The sequence below is a fragment of the Schistocerca americana genome, chromosome 6, assembly GCF_021461395.2.
Source record: "Schistocerca americana isolate TAMUIC-IGC-003095 chromosome 6, iqSchAmer2.1, whole genome shotgun sequence".
Lineage (NCBI taxonomy): Eukaryota > Metazoa > Arthropoda > Insecta > Orthoptera > Acrididae > Schistocerca > Schistocerca americana.
The window spans coordinates 285,045,117-285,063,747 of record NC_060124.1 but is presented as its reverse complement, the minus strand read 5'-3'; positions in this window follow the sequence as shown (position 1 = coordinate 285,063,747).

The window sequence follows — 18,631 nt, the reverse complement described above, 5'->3', positions numbered from 1 at the left end:
CACATTGTTTCATAAGCCACACAGATTTCATGACCATAGTGACGTTGTCGGGATTCCATTTTATGTAGAGCAAATTCCCATTTACTAGCCTGAAGAACTGAGGTAGCATCCCACTATAAAGAGTGACATGTTCAGCTAAGAAAGAAGATAAAACGTTAGTCTTATGCGTTTGATAGCTTTGGGAGTATGTTTCCCAGAAAAGAAAAAAAGAAAGAAGAAAAAATATACTGTGAAAGTGTCATGTGAAGTGATATATGTTTCATTACCATTATTATTATTTATATGTGTTTTATTTTATTACTAAACCCCTAACTTGTATTATCTAAGTATTCGATCAATGTACAACATGTATTGCTTAACAGGTGCCTTTAAACTGTCTTTAAAAATAAGTTTGTTTTAGTAATTTCTTTCATCACCTTTGGTAATTTATTGCATGGTTTTATTTCTTGGTAGAAAATACTGCTTCCCCTTTTATGTTTTAATTTCTTTGGTAAACGTAAGCTCAGTCTTTTGCATGTGCCATGTTCATGGACAGAGCTCTTTGTACAGTAATTATCAATGGTATTTTTTATGTGTACAACAGACTAGTAAATGTACTAAAAACAGCGTCGTTAAAATCTCCTTTGTCTTCAACAGATCTTTACAATGAGGTAGATAATTATTTTGGATAGTACTTTTATGGCCCTTTTCTGTATTTTCAAAACTGTGCTCATATTTTATGTATTAACTCCCCATAAAGAATGCCATAACTAAGAACTGAGTGTAGAGATGACCAGTATGTAATTAAAATACACTGCCTGTTACAGATTGAAGGCAGAACTCTAAGGTTGCAAGGATCTTTGTGTGTTCACACCACTTCAACTGAAAATCAATGCTTTTGACATTCTGTTTGCAAGGATCTTTGTGTGTTCGTTCACACCACTTCAACTGAAGATCAATGTCCGTTCCTAGAAATTTTGTCTTTCTTATGCAGTCTATAGATCTAATTTCACAATGTCATTCATTTTCTTCAGACTCAAATGAATTTGTTTTCTTTACATCCAGTATCACTTGGTTGCATATTGACCAACTGTAAATACTCTTGAAGGTTTCATTTGCTTTCCCTTCAAGGTGTTCTCTTGTCTTCTCATTAACTGTTATGATGCTACTGGCAAAGAGAATTTCGTTCCAAAGACTAAAATTATTTTGAAAATCATTTATGTATATCAGGAACAGTACTGGTCTGGATACGCTACCCCAAGGAAGTACAATATTAGCGAATTTTTGTTTTCATAAATGTTTCACTAAATGTTTAGAATTATTCGAGGTACGTGTTATCTCCACTCTTCATATTGTATCTTCTAGATATGATTGGAACCTCTTATTTCTAAGGTTTCTAGTTTATTTAGTATAAACTTATAGTTAAAAGTACAAAAGCCTTAGAAGGATCTAAACATGTGCCTGAGACAAACACATGTTTGTCAAGAGCATCTAGTAGCAATTTCGTGAATTCAGCTAAGGCGGATTCTGCACTTCTACTATTCCAGAAAAGAAACTGTGATTTACTTGAAGCTTTTATTTATTCAAGTAATTCATATGCTGTCTCTCATAATTGATTCTCTTATTTTTGAGAATGGTGATAACATGGAGATGAGCCATTACTTTTCTTCTGTCGTCTGCATTACCTTCCTTTAGCACATGTACACGTCTTGCCTGTTTTAAACACTCTTGAAGCTTTCCTGATGTGATGTATGTATTTATTGTATATTCTATACGCACTTTCAGCACACACACTGGTACTCCATCCAAGCCTACTAACTTTTCATTTTCAGCAATTGTACAGTTTTACTGACTCCATAACTTGTGCATTGTAATAACATCATTGTACTTAGCATATAATTATTTACAAGTCATATTTTGGTTTTTGTATATATTTGGTGTAATTTCTCTGAAATACTCACAAAATGTTCATTCACATAGATATCTATCCCTCTTTCTTATCAGTGTGTTATTATGCCTTTGACCTCCTCCTTTGTTTCCCTTTTAATGACTTCCCACTGTGATTTGCTTTTATTCACCTCATTGTGTATTATTTTGTCGTTGAATGAGCATTATCGAGTTAATAAGTTCAAGTATGGTGCACTTTATTTAAGGGAACTTGTCAAAAAAATTACGCAAATCTGTAAATAGGAAACTTGTACTGCATCATCTCTCTTGGCTCATTACTGCACACTTTCTGTAAACGATTTGTACATTTCCATATTTCACAACAGCAGAGAAACTTTGTCAGGACTTAGTGCCGCTTCTTCACCATCACCTGTCATGTTTGTGGTCAAGAAATGACTATCATAACTTATCAAGTTGTGAAATATGATCGTTTAGTAAAGTGACATACATAGCTCAAGTTGTAGCTGCCACTGCAGTACCATGCTATGCACGAATAAAATGACTGTTATCTCTATTTTAGCACATTGTTCCTTAAACTGTTCTAGGCACATATGACAGATATCTGCTGAGTGAACGCTAAACGTTCGTTAGGGCTTATGTTTATCTTTTTATTTTGGAATAAAACTCCATTTAAAGTCTCTGCTTTTCAGTAAATCATTTCATGAAACTGTAACTTCTGTACGATTTAAACTTTGGATAATTGTTGTTTGGAGAGGCAGTCTATGAAATAGGCTAAACTGCATGGTGTGCATAATTGTACTTAATAGGAATACGAACCACATTTACAACTATAACTGCAAGTAGCAAGCGGTTATAGCATGGATCCCACATCAGCCTAAATTATAAAGGTCAGCTTTAGCTTGTCATAAAACATGGTACACTTTATGTATTCATTCCTGCCAAGAGGCACGATATTATCTTAAACCGCTATCAGTCAGCCAATTGTGTATCCATCTTTTCTTTGAAATGAAAATAACAAATACAATGCTCACATGCAACAATGGACTTATGATGAACACTAATACTATCACATGTTAACCCTGTCGAATCTTTTAAGTAATGGAAATGGTATGTATCTGTATTAGCAACCTGTAACAATAATAGATTTACACGTTTCTCGTGATGATACTTTGTTACATATGGCAGTACAACAAGAAAATCTTCTTCTTCCCTTTCTACCTACCATTCTCATCCTCATCTACTATGCCTATCCATTCACAATCAGAATACTGGATACCATACATGTTAGCAGAGATACTTTCGTTCTGCTTTTTGAATGTGTGCACATGCTTCAGCTTGGTAGGAAGCGGTATGTTAGCAAAGTTTAAATGGTTTGCCCAGCCGGCCGATGTGGCCGATCGGTTCTAGGTGCTTCAGTCTGGAACCGAGCGACCGCTACGGTCGCAGGTTCGAATCCTGCCTCGGGCATGGATGTGTGTGATGTCCTTAGGTTAGTTAGGTTTAAGTAGTTCTAAGCTCTAGGGGACTGATGACCCCAGATGTTAATTCCCATAGTACTCAGAGGCATTTGAACCATCTGGTTTGCCTATAGTAAATATTTATGGACTTTTGATCAGTAGGTGAAAGGCAAAGACTGTTAGTAGTAGTGGTGAGTAACATATAACATATTTACATTTTGAAGAGTGGTGTATGTGTCTGCCTTGTCCAATAAAAGTGGTGAAGGATGATTGTGCAATACGTATCCATATTTACAAGATAAAAACCTCAAGTGGTTGTTTATTATAATTTTTGACAGTTTACATTTTTGGCAGTCCTGCATATAAAACTTTATTTCCTTTAACATTAAGTTTAATTATTTCATTTAACCCCCAAATGGAATATCTTTCATGAAGAGTATCCAGTTTCCTTAACGCTCTGTCACTAAAATTAACTGAACTCTACTTGTCACTAAGTTCAGAAGGAAAGAAACTTATTTTAATCAATTTATGCACATACATGACTAAGGGAGGAGCGAGGCTGGAGACTAGTAGAAACTGGTTTAAAGAGTTTGGTTAGTTTTACGCACTCTATTCTCAAAGATGTAAAAATAGACATTCGAGAATTATCTAGGACCCTTAAACTCAACCCAGTCGCTGTCATTGTTGTTCATGTTTGATTTATAAGTATACAGAAACCAATTCCGTATCTGTACCTGTATCTCCAATACTCTTCCGTAATTAGCTGCACAATTTGTACATTTATTTCAGATAATGCACCCACCAAGGCAAGACTCTATCAATGCGAATAGAGACGGGTCTGGGAGCATAGATTAACTGACACATTAGAAATGGTAATGCTATCCATTTACCTATAATATACTAACATCTACATAATACTGCTGCAATGAAACTTCAGTTAGTATTTACGAAAATGTCACAAAGTCCATACTGTTAACCTTACTATGTCATATGATGAGGACTTGTATAGAGACAAGAAACACAGATTTATCTTCGATGGGTTCAAAACACCATGCTGGGAAGTTCATTTTACAGTCCTTCAGACAAACGAGGACTGCTGGAACGAATTTCTTCGTTCTGCATCTCAGAGTCTCAACTGGGTATCTGTCGTTCTGTCTTAGGGATGACAGCCACAGAGTTTTTGTCTCACTCTCTTTCTGAGCTCATTTAGAGTATGAAACAGTGAATAAGAAGCATCCACTTAAAACGAGTGCTCAGCAGGTGAAAGATATAAGATGTTAGTAGAGGATGTAAGTAATATATGTTGGACTTACAGTTTGGAGAGTTGTGTACGTGCACACCACGTCCGATGAAAGCAGTGAAGGATGACATTTTATCATTCTGCTCCTAATGATTGCCATGCTTTCATCACATATTTGGATACTTAGTCAACAAGTGGACACTTGTTGCAACAAGCAAAGTGATTACTCAGCAAATCGAAGTATGCCTTCTCACCAAGTTGAGCTTTGTCGATGTCTGCACATGGAGATTCAAGTAATCGCCGTTTTTCGCTGAGACAACAGAGATCCAAGCGTGGAAACCGTTTTCTGAGAAGGAAAAACGGTTAGTCAACAAATCGAACATGCCTTCTCGGCAAGTGGAGACTAATTTTATCAGTGGACTTGCACATTCACTGAATCGCTATCATTTTTATATTTCACCTAGACTCCTCAAACCCAGTGGCGAGAAGTATTTGCCTCGATACATAAACTGGAAAAAGAAGCTTTATAGAACAGTTTTTTTTAAAGAATGTAGGTTATTTTGTTCCACACCTCAAGCATCAGTCGTTCGGCCACATAACGTTGACCTACATCCATAACGAAGGAGGTATGATCTTTCACAGCTGGTTATTAAAATAAATAACTTCGCTGACTTGGCATTATTAAAACATCGACCCCTGCAAAGAACAACGATTGTAACTGTCCAAGACATTACTTTTTTTACTTCCGATAAACGTGATGTAACTGCAAAAAATTCGGAGTGAAAGTTAATTAACATAGTTCACACAAACAAAATTTAAAAAATTTGTGATCAGAAAACTGAGTAAGGCTGATACGTAAAACTTTTACTGCTGACAATGAATAACTTCGAATAAAATAATACATGGTTATATCCTCATTCCAAATTAGGTGTTTGCAGCTTTAGTCGCATATTGGATCACTATTTTAATTAAACACCGATAAAATTATAATAACTTCTAAACTGTATCTCACAAGAGCGTAAATCTCCTCTAACGTGATATTTAAACAGCCGAACCGCAAATCCGTATTATAAACGAAAGTTTATCATAGATGCTGTTTCCGTCTTCAAAATACAGAGGGTTCAGTAACTGCTTGCTGGCTTATCTAAGGACGGCGTATAATCAGCAGTCTGCTGCATGTCTTATCTTGCCCAGCACATTACCTGAACTGTGTCTACTCATTCCCCTGACAGTCAATTTGATGCAGTTGGTTACGACTGACCTGTCTCTGGGCGCGCGTGTTGTACAGTGTTTCAAACACGATATGAGTACCGTTTCTGGAACTGTTGGCGTCTTTAGACGTAAAATTTTCTTGTAGCTGCATATCGGAGTACCTTTAAAATCGACCGATATCTTTATTCACTTCAGGGCTTATAATTTGAAACATAAATCTCTGGAACTCATTCATGTAGTCAATTTTGACAACTAATAAGGAAATTTTAAACATGGAAAAACTGTGAATTACTAGAGAATTGTCCATTTCCTAATGATTTTGACGGATATTTTAAGCGTCGAAGTAACATTGTGACACTTATTTTGAGACTCCTGAAAAAACGACATTTAGTGTCGATAGATGAGATATTACTACTTCACACACCAATCACATGAAAGCATGAAAATGTATTTCACTTTACAGTGAAGTGTAATTCCCCTGGCACATATTAATATAAGCTTCTACTTCAGCAGTTCATTCGTAATTTTTACCATAATAGTGACATATGTGAGTGAGTGATGTAAATTTTATTTTGACACTTGACGTTTGTAAACCACAGCACTTAAAGTTCCGGCGAATTTAGTATCTTATTTATAGCTCCCTAGTCTATCTTTTAGTACTAAAAGCAATGAAAAAGTAAAACATGTAAGATAGCTAACCAGAAATAAATTTCTTATCAGGCTGTCAATGTCCACATCTCATTCACATCTTAAGACATGGAACTATTAAGTGCGCAGTTCAAATTACATAACTTAAAGTAACCACAGCTACTTTCATATGACAAAGAGGAAATGAAATTTACTAACGAGGCAGAATTTTAAGGACAATATGTGACACACCTTTGTCATGTATAAAACAATCACTTATGAATTTTGTGTGTGTGTGTGTGTGTGTGTGTGTGTGTGTGTGTGTGTGTGTGCGTGTGATATTTAACTCACCTGCTTGCATAAAAACTGCTGGTGAAATTTCAATGACAAAAAAATAATTTGGGAAGTTGCTGTTATAGCTTGGGAAGTTGCTGTTATTGCTTGCTTAAAAAACAAGTTTACATGTCACAATACATATTTGTGCTCCATATATTTTTACACTACGTCTTTCTCATTCCGTTAAACCACTTTCAGTCATGCTGTGTGCATATACGCCCAAATACCTGTGTGTGTGTGTGTGTGTGTGTGTGTGTGTGTGTGTGTGTGTGTGTGTTAGTATGTTGCTGACAAAGCTCTCGTTTTTTGGTAAATAATATAGACGTCTTCAACATGGAAATACTCTCAATTCCACATAAAGTAAATGTCTTTACGTAGCACTGATAGACAACTCAGGTTGCTCAGATGCATTCGAATGTGATGCATATTTATACAGTTCAGGTCTTGTAGAATACTTTTAAACATGTCACCAATTTATAAAGTTCAGGTCGTTCGGATACTTTTAAACATGGAGCCAAGTTACACAACTGACGTCATTCGGATACTTTTAAATATGACGCCAATTTACGCAATTCAGTTCGTTCGGCTACTTCCGAAAATTATCAAGCTGGCCACTTTGGAGCTACATACTGACTGGCTGTTTTGTTTTAATGGGCCAAAATTAAACTGGGCTATGACTAAGTGATATAAGTACTTGAGTTGACTTAGAAGTCCTCTGAGCACCAATGGGCACGGCCGGCTGCAGTGGCCGAGCGGTTTCCGGTTCTAGGCACTACAGTCTGGAAGCGCACGACCACTGCTGTAGAAAGGTTCGAATCCTGCCTCGGGCATGGATGTGTGTGATTAGATTAGATTAGATTAGATTTACTTTCATTCCAATTGATCCGTAGTGAGGAGGTCCTCCTGGATGTGGAACATGTCAGAAAAACAACAATACATGACAAATATTTACAACTAAAACAAATAAGCTAATGTACCATTCCACAGGTCCCAAGTGGAATGATCGTCATTTTTAATGAACACTAAGAGTCATTTTACAAATACTAATGCACTGAATTTAAAATAAAAAACGTTTTTTATTTATTTATAAGGTAATAAACATGTAATACAACTACTGTAATACTTATTTACAATGAACACATTACTGCACTGAAATGGTGCAGAAGTTAGATTATACTTACACACACACACACACACACACACAAATTTTCAGTGAACACATTACTGCACTGAAATTGTGCAGAAGTTATGTTGTACTTATATACAAATCAGTTGGTTTTACTAAGAAATTCATCAATGGAGTAGAAGGAGTTGGCCACCAATAAATCCTTTAGGCTTCTCTTAAACTGAATTTCATTGGTTGTTAAGCTTTTTATGGCTGCTGGCAAGTTATTGAAAATGTGTGTTCCTGAATAATGCACACCTTTTTGTACAAGACTAAGTGACTTTAAATTCTTGTGAAGATTATTCTTATTTCTAGTATTGATTCCATGAATTGAGCTGTTGGTTTGAAAAAGTGATATATTTTTAATGACAAATTTCATTAAGGAATAAATATACTGGGAAGCTGTAGTTAGTATCCCTAGTTCCCTAAACAGGCTTCTGCAGGATGTTCTTGAGTTCACACCACATATAATTCTTACTGCACGTTTTTGTGCCCGGAAAACTTTAGCTTGGCTTGATGAATTACCCCAAAAAATAATCCCATATGACATTATGGAATGAAAGTAAGCATAGTATGCCAGCTTTTTCATTTTTATATCCCCTACGTCTGACAAAATTCGCATTGCAAACAGAGAATTGTTAAGACGCTTCAGCAGTTCTGTGGTGTGCTCCTCCCAATTGAATTTATTATCAAGCTGTAATCCCAAGAATTTAACACTGTCCACTTCTTCTATCTTCTTGTCATCATATGTTAGACATATACTCTTGGGACACCCCTTACAAGTTCTGAACTGCATGTAGTGTGTTTTTTCAAAGTTTAGTGACAAAGAATTGGCTAGGAACCAGTGATTAGTGTCCACAAATATTTTATTGGCTGATCTTTCTAAGACTACACTTGATTTGCTATTTATTGCAATGTTTGTATCATCGGCAAACAAAACAAACTTGGCATCTGGTAATGTTACTGATGAAAGGTCATTGATATACACAAGAAAAAGTAAGGGCCCCAAAATGGAACCTTGTGGGACCCCACATGTAATTAGTTCCCAGTTGGATGATGCCTGATAGACATGTATCAAGCTCTTTCCTAATAACACCCTTTGTTTCCTGCCAGAGATATAAGATTTGAACCATTTTGCAGCATTTCCTGTTACACTATAATATTCTAGTTTACTTAAAAGGATATTGTGATTTACACAGTCAAATGCCTTTGATAGATCACAAAATATACCAGTTGCCTGCAATTTTTTGTCTAATGAATTAAGCACATTTTCACTGTAAGTGAAGATAGCCTTCTCAATATCAGAACCTTTTAGAAATCCAAACTGTGACTTTGACAGTATGTTATTTGAGATAAGATGGTTATAAAGACGACGGTACATTACTTTTTCGAAAATTTTTGAGAATGCTGGTAACAGTGAAATTGGACGGAAATTTGATGCTATTTCTTTATCTCCCTTCTTAAACAGTGGCTTAACTTCAGCATATTTCAGCCATTCAGGAAATATTCCACTGATAAACGACTGGTTACACAGATAGCTTAATATGTTACTTAGCTCAGAATCACATTCTTTAATTAACTTTGTTGATATTTCATCATACCCACTAGATGTTTTTGATTTTAAAGATTTTATGATGGACATTATTTCTGTTGGGGTAGTGAGGGTCAAATTCATATTATGGAAATTACTTGAAATGTCTGGTCTAAGGTAATCCATAGCAGCATCTACCGAACCTGACAACCCCATCTTTTCAGTAACAGTTATAAAATGTTTGTTAAAAAGTTCTGCAACACTATACACATCTGTCACCAATGTATCATTTACTCTTAATGCTATTTGTTCCTCTTCATGTCTGGTCCTACCGGTCTCCTCCTTCACTATATCCCATATTGTCTTTATTTTGTTATCTGATATGACTATCTTTTCCTTGTAATATATTTGCTTTGACATCCATATTACAGTCTTTAATATTTTGCAGTATTTCTTATAATGTGCTATAGCATCAACATTGGAAATGTTTCGGATTGACAGATACAGTTTTCTTTTTGTTTTACAAGATACCCTTATTCCTCGAGTAATCCATGGCTTCTTTGTAGATTTTCCTCTAACCTTGGTAAGTTTTGGGGGAAAGCAGTGTTCAAATAAGGTAAGCACTTTATTAGCAAAAATGTTATATTTTTCATTCATGCCTTGAGCACTGTAAACATCAGTCCAGTGAATGTCTCTGAGGAGTGTCCTAAAATAATCAATTTTTGGCTTACTGATTACCCTCTTGAGCTCAGATTTAACAGATTTTATATCCTGTTCAGTATTAACATTTAACAGAAGGAACTGCATGTCATGGTCTGAGAGGCCATTGGCTATTGGTTTTGTAATATAATTTTGTTCATTGGACTTTTCTATAAAGATATTATCAATGGCTGTTTGTGAGCAAGTGGCTATCCTAGTGGGGAACTTTACTGTGGGAATTAAGTTGAATGATAGTGTTACTAACTCAAATAAGTTCTTATTCAGAGAGTCTTTAAGGAAATCTACATTGAAATCACCAGCAACCACTATTTCTTTGTTTTTGGTTATTAAATGGGCCAGTACAGCTTCAAGGTGGTTTACAAACAGATTAAAGTTACCTGCAGGTGCTCGATATACACTTAATATTATGAAAGATTTTTTGTGAAAATCTAATTCTGTTGCACATGCTTCCATATGCTGTTCTAGGCAAAATTTATGAATGTCTATGTTCTTAAATTTATGACAGTTCCTGATGAATGTGGCAACTCCTCCTTTCTCCATTTCTGATCTACAAAAGTGAGATGCTAACCTAAACCCTGTAACACTTAAAAGTTCTATACCAGTGGTCACATGATGTTCAGAGAGGCAGATTATGTCAGCTGGGTTTGAAGACTCTAATTCATCTATGCATATAGTTAATTCATTAATTTTATTTCTCAGTCCTCGAATATTTTGATGCAATAAAGATAGCTGACATTTCACATTGTCTGAGTTAAAATTGGGTGGAGTTAAAATATCTGCTGACAGTTGAAAATTCTTAACCAATGGCTGTTTATGCTGATGTAATAAGCTGGAATTATGTTTTTTGATTTCTTTTTCAAACTGAAGGTTTGTCTCAGTTCTAACCTCTCTTAAAATTTGCTTTCTTTCTGTCCTCCCTACCCTAAAAAAGGGTCTTTTCTGAATCCTATAACCACTGGTATTTTACCACTCATGACAGTGCCTCCCCCCTTTAACTTTCCTGCTATTTCCCCAGCCAATTTACCCTTCCCCTTCCTGTTGAGGTGAAGGCCATGCCTAGTATAATCCCACCTACTGAGAGAATCAACATGAACCACACCAATGTGTGACCCCGCACCCGACATGAGCAGCCGTTCCAGCTCCAAATTAACTCTCTTGACAGAAGAGTTCAAATGAGGTCGGTCATGGCGCCCAAGAACAGATACAAACTCAACACTAGTATGCTTCGATGCTGATGCAATCTTCGCCAGGTCACACTCTATACTGTACCCAGGATTTCTGTCAATACTGTTACCTGCCCCACCCACTATAACCACGGTGTCTTCCTTAGTGAAATCTTTGCAAAGTGATCCTAAATCCTCTGTCACCTGCTCCAGACCAGCACTAGGTTTAAAAAAATTGGTGACCTGGTATTCTGATCCTAGTTCATCCTGCAAGAGTTGGCCAACACCTCTTCCATGGGAACTACCTAACAACAACACTTTCTTTCTCTTTTCTGATTTCCCTACATTCTTACTTTTCAATCTGCTGCTGAAAGTTTGTTGTGCCCTGTCTACACCTGCAACTGCTTGAGGCTCACCAGCTTCTAACTGAAGCAACAGGTCAAATCTATTTTCCACATTCACCATAAAGCTGTCAGACAAAGTTCTAGGCCTGTTCCTCCTGTTGCCTGTTGCCACTTCCCACCTCTCTTTACCCTTCTCCCTCCTTAACCTGTCAAGATCTCCCCTGGCCTTGTCTAATTCAGCCTGAAGGGCAGCAATTTTCCCCTCCTGTTCCAGTATCTTCCTATCTCTACTACAAATCCTACAAAACCACTGATGAGTCTCATTTACTTCCCCTATTCCCACGCCACTACAGTCACCCACATGGAAAAAACTACAGCACCCATCACACCAAAGCCCCGACCTAACAATTCTACGGCAAGTCAAGCACTTTTCACTCATGATAAACGTAATAGTTGATTAAGAATAAGTCAGTTAAATTACAGATAAACACGAAAATATGGTTACACAAATTTGGCCTATACGCAACTGTGTGTAAACAAAAACAAAAGTGCAAAGTTTCTGAAACAACAAGTTAAACTTTACGCTACTTTCCGGAAATGCTAGTTAAATAATGAAGAGGTAAGCTAGGTTAAATTGCTGGAGAGAGCAAGGAACAACTAAGCGAAATTCTATAGATTTGCTGCAGCAGAACGTAAACAAAAAATACGACTGTACGGTCTTTTCGCGTTTTCTGCTATATTACGTAAAGAAAAGTGCAACCTTTAATGGTACACTTAAACGGCACACTAATACACTTATTTACCACGTAATCAGTACTAATCTATATGTTTTATAATCTAAAATAACTTATCTTTACGAGAACACCAAAACTCGCGCTAGTCGCCTGGCTGCAGGCCTGCCAACCTCAACCTTAGGTTAGTTAGGTTTAAATAGTTCTAAGTTCTAGGGGACTGATGACCTCAAATGTTAAGTCACATAGTGCTCAGAGCCATTTGAACCATTTTTGAATGGCTGGTGAAATACTGGGTTGAGGTTGTAGGAGTATCCAGGGGAAGAGGAGAAGCCTCATACATTAAAGGTCGAAAGTCGCTGGCATAACCCTGCATATAGGGAATTCTGAGCTTGTAATATCATTGGTGCAGAACGTAGAGTGGAATGTCGAAAGCGGCTGGAGTCGGCACAGCTGTAATACCGATGTATTACTTCAGTATTTTATCTTTTGGTTCCTTCACATGAGGTTTCTATTACCAAGTAATAAATAACATCATTAAGTTGAATGTAATTTTTGTCCTTAACATGGTATTACTCGAATCCAAAACCAAAACGTTAATCATTCTACAGAATAGCGAGGGATATGATTATACTAAATATAAATGCCCTTCGTAACTTACTTTGAAACGATAAAAGCGAGCGTCGAATGCAGCCTGATGGTACAATGGCAAGTTGACTGAATGCTCGTAACCGATGACTTCGCCACTAATAAACTCCAGATGCTCGTCTTGAAATCTGAAATCAGAGGATCTTGTTTTTTCGAGTAGCAGTTTTGTACAATAAGACAATTAAAATGTTATCAACGTATTCAAGGACGAAGTAGACTAATTTCTAGTAAGAGAGTCGGCAAGGTTCATTTATGCTTTGATCATTAAACTTTTCAGTTACCTTTTCGAAGCTTTTCCATTTGTTTCCATACATCAAGTAGAAAAATTGCAAAAACGTTATGTATTTAATACTGAAAACTTGCAATAAGTGTAGAACATAGGAAGCAGCATGAATAAAAATGAAATTCTTGACGAACAAATTATGCACGATCCGGGAATCATATCGTAAAAGTATGCCACGAGGCGTGTTTTTTAAGTAAGGCCCGTTCTGTTGTAGACATTAGTAGTACGCGCGCATACCGCAGCGAGCGCATGCGTCGTGTACCAGCATGCCTCGGGAAAAACTGTGGTCAGCTTCAGCTCTGTAGCTAACCTGTATGGTTCTGTTCTGTACTTTCAAAATGTTTAAGACTATCAGCTCGCTCGCCGCGTGTGAGGTTCGCTCAATGACACGGTTTTTGTCAGCAAGGAACCTGTCCGCTGCAGAAATTCATGGACAGATTTGCGAAGTGTATGGTGATACTGTTATGAGTGAAAGCAAAGTGCGTAAGTTGGTACGACAATTCAGAGATGGCCGTGACAACGTCCATGATGGGGACCGCTCCGGTCGCCCTTCTTTGGTTACAGACGATTTGGTGGCTTTAGTTGATGCGAGGATTCGTGAGATCAGGCACTTCACAATAACAGGTCTCTAAAACGAATTTCCTTACGTGTCGAGATCAGTTCTTTACAACAGTGTTTCTGAACACCTAAAGTTTACGAAACTGTGCTCCTGTTTGGTCCCAAAACTCCTAACAGAGGACCACAAAAACCAAAGATTTGAGTGTGCGATGAAGTTGTCGGCTCGTTATGACGAAGAAGGCGACGGCTTATTGAGTCAGATCGTAATTGGAGACGAAACATGGGTTTCGCATATCACGCCCGAATCGAAGCAACAGAGCATGGAATGGAGACACACACTCGCCTGTAAAGGTGAAGGCCAAACAGATTCGGTCCCAGCGCAAAATCATGGTGTCGGTGTTTTTGGATAGGCATGGTGTTTTGTTGGTCGACTTCATGCAACAAGGAACCACTATCAATGCAGAATCATACTGCCAAACGCTGAGAAAGCTACGCAGAATGATTCAAAACAAAAGATGCAGCATTCTGACAAAGGGAATTGTCCTTCTCCATAACAATGCAAGACGTCACACTATAGATCAGACCCTCGATTTAGTGGACAGTTTTGGCTGGGAAGTTTTAGACCACCCACCCTACAGTCCTGATTTTGCGCCGAGCGATTACCATCTGTTCCTCCACCTCAATCAACACCTCAGTGGCAACCATTACAATGACGACGACGATGAGAAACGGCAGTGAACTCTTGGTTATCGGAGCAGGCAGCAAGTTTTTATGAAGAGGGTACTTTAAAACTGGTTCAGAGAAATGAAACGTGTTTGAACAAACTTGGCAACTATGTCGAAAAATAGAGTGAAGTATGTACTTTTTGAAAATAAATTTACTTTTTTGAAATAACCATTCGTTGTGTACTCATGTTCAAATGGACCTTACTTAAAAAACACGCCTTATACAATTGGCGACCTATACATACAGCATTCCTGCATATATATATATATATATATATATATATATATATATATATATATATATATATATACACACTCCTGGAAATTGAAATAAGAACACCGTGAATTCATTGTCCCAGGAACGGGAAACTTTATTGACACATTCCTGGGGTCAGATACATCACATGATCACACTGACAGAACCATAGGCACATAGACACAGGCAACAGAGCATGCACAATGTCGGCACTAGTACAGTGTATATCCACCTTTCGCAGCAATGCAGGCTGCTATTCTCCCATGGAGACGATCGTAGAGATGCTGGATGTAGTCCTGTGGAACGGCTTGCCATGCCATTTCCACCTGGCGCCTCAGTTGGACCAGCGTTCGTTCTGGACGTGCAGACCGCGTGAGACGACGCTTCATCCAGTCCCAAACATGCTCAATGGGGGACAGATCCGGAGATCTTGCTGGCCAGGGTAGTTGACTTACACCTTCTAGAGCACGTTGGGTGGCACGGGATACATGCGGACATGCATTGTCCTGTTGAAACAGCAAGTTCCCTTGCCGGTCTAGGAATGGTAGAACGATGGGTTCGATGACGGTTTGGATGTACCGTGCACTATTCAGTGTCCCCTCGACGATCACCAGTGGTGTACGGCCAGTGTAGGAGATCGCTCCCCACACCATGATGCCGGGTGTTGGCCCTGTGTGCCTCGGTCGTATGCAGTCCTGATTGTGGCGCTCACCTGCACGGCGCCAAACACGCATACGACCATCATTGGCACCAAGGCAGCAGCGACTCTCATCGCTGAAGACGACACGTCTCCATTCGTCCCTCCATTCACGCCTGTCGCGACACCAATGGAGGCGGGCTGCACGATGTTGGGGCGTGAGCGGAAGACGGCCTAACGGTGTGCGGGACCGTAGCCCAGCTTCATGGAGACGGTTGCGAATGGTCCTCGCCGATACCCCAGGAGCAACAGTGTCCCTAATTTGCTGGGAAGTGGCGGTGCGGTCCCCTACGGCACTGCGTAGGATCCTACGGTCTTGGCGTGCATCCGTGCGTCGCTGCGGTCCGGTCCCAGGTCGACGGGCACGTGCACCTTCCGCCGACCACTGGCGACAACATCGATGTACTGTGGAGACCTCACGCCCCACGTGTTGATCAATTCGGCGGTACGTCCACCCGGCCTCCCGCATGCCCACTATACGCCCTCGCTCAAAGTCCGTCAACTGCACATACGGTTCACGTCCACGCTGTCGCGGCATGCTACCAGTGTTAAAGACTGCTATGGAGCTCCGTATGCCACGGCAAACTGGCTGACACTGACGGCGGCGGTGCACAAATGCTGCGCAGCTAGCGCCATTCGACGGCCAACACCGCGGTTCCTGGTGTGTCCGCTGTGCCGTGCGTGTGATCATTGCTTGTACAGCCCTCTCGCAGTGTCCGGAGCAAGTATGGTGGGTCTGACACACCGGTGTCAATGTGTTCTTTTTTCCATTTCCAGGAGTGTATGTTGGGTGTTCATGGCAGCTCTACTGCCCAAGTGCTTCTCAGTGTGGATGAATCATCTGTTACCTAGTCACTGAAGCATTTCGAGAGTAGCCGGACGCAGTGGGAGTGGCTGACAATAATGCTGTTTATGCCGACGTTAGTCTCGTTGTGATGTCTGCATTGACGGAAGAAAGGGCTAAAGATGCCCTAGAATAGACGGTGTACAGACAATATACTACAAATAGTGGAGCTTAGGGTTCTTCTGTGAGTGAATATGTCTTTCGACAGAAACCATTACGCTAACATTTTATACCTACATCTACATCTGCAGACTACAAACCATGTGAAGTGCATGACATAGGGTACTTATAATCGAACCAATTATTATTATTATTATATTATTATTACTAGTATAATTATTTTTCACACTTCTTCTTTGAACTGGGATTACTACACTCTTATTGACATCTGAGGATATTTCACATGTGTCATATGTCTTGCACACTGGGTGGAATAGTTTTGTCACATCCGGTTCTCCAAAGGATCTCAATATGTCTAAGGGAACGTTGTTTCAACATACCTGTAAGTCTTTCAGTGCTCTGTCGAATTCTCCTCGCAAATTAATGCGATGCATGTCAAATTGATGTAAATAGAAAGAAGACAGACGTAAAGTCTAGGATGAAAGAGACAAAAGAAACGAGAGCAGGGATTGCCTGTGGGGAACCACTGACCGATGAAAGTAAGTTGTTCAGAACAGCCACAAGTCACTCACTGTGTTTTATTGATCGTTTTCACTCTTTGCTTTAACAAGAACATCGTCAGAAACTCTGGAAGTCACTATGTGGAATTTACAAAGTGTGACAGTATGAATACTCACATTGATATTAAAGAACATATTCCAATTACAATACTGCAGCTTATGTTTCCAGTACATTAGTTGGCTGATTGTATAGCCGAAGTTAGAGATTAAGTTGGCAGTATATATAATCACTGATTTGAAATTATCTTATGGAAATCCAAAGTATTTCCATTATTATTGAACTGTGCAAATTGCTACAAGAAAGAGAAACATACATTTCAATTGCCACTTTTATAGATGTGTATATGGACATGTCATTCTTGCACTAGACAACATTTGTTAGCGCTGTAATATCGCTACAGTACTCAGACTGCTGGGCCAAGTCTTTTAATCAGTTGGTCCTGCAAAAGGTCCATTTTTAAAGCTTTTTGATTTTGATTTGTGTGCATGCCTGTAGCCAGGGAATACAATATCTGGTCTGGCTGCCTAATCATTCTAGTTCCTGTTATATACAGGGTGGTCCATTGATCATGACCTGGCCAAATATCTCACGAAATAAGTGTCAGACGAAAAAAACTACAAAGAACGAAATTTGTCTAGCTTGAAGGGGGAAACCAGATGGCGGTATGGATGTTCCGCTAAATGGCGCTGCCATGGGTCAAACGGATACCAACTGCGTTTTTTAAAATAGGAACCCCCATTTTTATTACATATTCGTGTAGTACGTAGAGAAATATGAATGTTTTAGTTGGACCACTTTTTTCGCTTTGTGATAGATGGCGCTGTAATAGTCACAAACATATGGCTCACAACTTTAGACTAACAGTTGAAAACAGGTAGGTTTTTTAAATTAAAACACAGAACACAGGTACGTTTGAACATTTAATTTCAGTTGTTCTAATGTGATACATGTACCTTTGTGAACTTATCATTTCTGAGAACGCATGCTGTTACAGCGTAATTACCTGTAAATATCACATTAATACAATATATGCTCAAAATGATGTCCGTCAACCTCAATGCATTTGGCAATACGTGTAACGACATTCCTCTCAACAGCGAGTAGTTCGCCTACCGTAATGTTTGCACATCCACTGACAATGCGCTGACGCATGTTGTCAGGCGTTGTCGGTGGATCACGATAGCAAATATCCTTCAACTTTCCCCACAGGAAGAAATCCGGGGACGTCACATCCGGCGAACGTGCGGACCATGGCATGGTGCTTCGACGACCAATCCACCTGTCATGAAATACGCTATTCAATATCGCTTCAACCGCACGCGAGCTGTGTGCCGGACATCCATCTTATTGGAAGTACATCGCCATCCTGTCATGCAGTGAAACATCTTTTAGTAATATCGGTAGAACATTACGTAGGAAATCAGAATACAGTGCACCATTTAGATTGCCATCGATAAGATGGGGTCCAATTACCCTTCCTCTCTCATAATGCCACACCATACATTAACAAGCCAAAGTCGCTGATT